Source organism: Liolophura sinensis, chromosome 13 (genome assembly GCF_032854445.1).
Source record: "Liolophura sinensis isolate JHLJ2023 chromosome 13, CUHK_Ljap_v2, whole genome shotgun sequence".
Taxonomy (NCBI): domain Eukaryota; kingdom Metazoa; phylum Mollusca; class Polyplacophora; order Chitonida; family Chitonidae; genus Liolophura; species Liolophura sinensis.
Window position 1 is genome coordinate 13,990,548 of NC_088307.1, and position 2,618 is coordinate 13,993,165.

The window sequence follows — 2,618 nt, forward strand, 5'->3', positions numbered from 1 at the left end:
TGGCTTAGTCCACAGCAAGAGTTCCCGCACCCCCTCTCCCCCAACCCCCACCGAGAACATCCTCTCACCCACCCACCTCCAATAAACCACAAGCTTAAAAGATACAAAACGATATATACAACACTTAGATTGAAAAATGACGTGCAATGGACAGTCCATTTTTTTCTGACAGGAGTTGTTATAGCCACAAATAATACAGTTTCTTGTCAATTATCAGTTCCTGAATTCACGCGTAATCAGAAGCTATATATGCTTGTTGTCTACATTATGATAATCCGTGTCAAAAGAAAAACTAATAACAGTGATTCTTGACTTCTTTGTGACATGTATTTTGCATACTGTTATACATTGGTCAAATATCATTTTAAGTCCATTAAATGTAGATCTCATACCTCTTAAAGTGACATGCTTGCCCAAATATTAGGTAATTCTGCGTTATTACAGACTGACATGAGTATCGGGTATTTTTCTCAACAAGTAAAAGTCACACGCTTTTCGCTAATTCCACATCCAGCATTGTACGTAAAGTGAATGTTTAACCTTTTATCAATGCTGTTTAAACCGCTGTACTCTGCATGCATCAATGTGTATCAATATTCGAAATTATCCGAGTTCGTCGACCGATCGAAAGTCGGTATCATAGGGAACTTTCCCAACGCTGCGCATATGCTTTGAGCCCTTCCGGTTGAGTATTAATGACGCAAATTGGCCCGCCCTCTTTATGTTGAATTCAAATAACGGCATGACTTCTCCGAGCTCATATAAACTACATTCTCAATGAACATTTTTTTATTTCAACGTGAGTAATTTAGTTTATGAACGAACTTTAAAGCTTCATTACGACGTCGCTCTCAGAATTTGCTTAAAAATCCCAATTTTGGGCCACCATGTCACTTTAAAAACAACCCCGCTCTATTCCACATAAGTATCTTGGCATCACCTATGACCCATATGATCTATGACCCATGACCTTTGAATAACATGATTTATACCCAAATGACTACATTTTGTTAAACCGAGACTAAGTAGTGTATACATGCGTTCTTCCAGGAAGTTTGCTCCTGTCGGTACAAAGCCATGTTGTCATCTGAAATTTCTGGAACAGTCAGTGGGGATTATATCTTCTGTCCAAGAGATGGCATAAAAACTCAGACCTTTTCATTGGTAGGAAGGGAACTATTTTTTCCGATTTGACAATTAAACAACCGTATGGCCACAATGCAAAACGTGCGGCCGATACTGTGGTCATCCTCATGGCGACCTTTAATCGTGAACCCCGATTATCAATGGAATTTCCTCCAAAAGCGGTATTCCTTCCGGTTGAAATAAAACTAGGTTTAGTCCTTATAGCGGAGGCCTGGGTTATTCCCCTTTGATGCCGACACCTAGCCAACCTTTGACCTCTTCGTAGACGACGTAGTTGATGCTTACGGCTGGCACCATTTTGAGGAGATTAGCGAACAAACCCCTGTACAGGCCGCGGTATCCATCTGTCCTGACGATATTCTTGAACATTCCACTCATGGTGTCCTTCTTCGGTTCACCTTGAGCAGCTGTTAAAATAACAATCAGAACACTTTTATGCCACTTAAGCCTATTGACTTTATTTACATATTCACGTAGGGTTTCTTTTGTCCCCTTTAATTCTTTGAGAAAACAAATCGACTGAATTTTGTTAAATAATAATGATAAAGGTTTTGGAAGGGATTAAACGGGACTAGGCCTAAATTTTGGGAAATGTCTTTAAAATTGCCGGATTTTCATTGCAGGTTTACGAAGAAACTGCTACATGAAGTACCGTACTGTATTGGATAATCGTCTGAAAGACACGACGAAAAACAATGGGTTCCCATAAAGAGCATTGGCTACTAGCAGTCATTTTGCTTTGTGTTACTGCAAGTAAATTGACATGATGTCTCATAGTTAATCATTTCTAATTAGTTAATGAGCAAACATTTTAGTCTTGATAAATAATATCTGATCAACGTATTGCTTAGTGCCACGATTACCAATCACAGCTAAGTGACTGATCCACGTTTAGGTCTTCGCTATCTTGTCTTAGCCATTGGCGATGTCATAAAAATTTTCATAATACACAAAGTGTATTGTGCTATGTTCAGTTTAGCTGAAATGTGGTCATCTAAGAAAAAAGCAAAATTTGCTCAAAACTAAAAAAATTGTGATTTAAAACCTCAATGACGAGGTGAATTCAAGGGAGATCACTCTCATCGACAAAACTATTTCTATCGTCAGGTTCACGTTAACTCGTGGTTTCGGACTATGAATATCCAGTATTCTGTCCAGGGCTTAATAGTGCCTTCCATGAGCACTGTTCCGTGTGTTCTGTGCAGACATGAAGGTCATAGTTTTGCTAAAACTGCTACTTCAGCGGAGTCGCTAAGGTCAAGGTCCAGACGGACGCTATCAGCATGCAGGTATCTGCACCCATTCTGAGACATTGCGTTTTCATGATCATTATAAACATAGGTATCAATTATATTGATACTGTACTTATTCTTGTACAATAACAGACATCTATGTGAGTCTCATCTAGTAACATTACACTGACAAAGCGACCATCGCAGACCTCGTTCTAACAGTGATGACACCACGCTGAG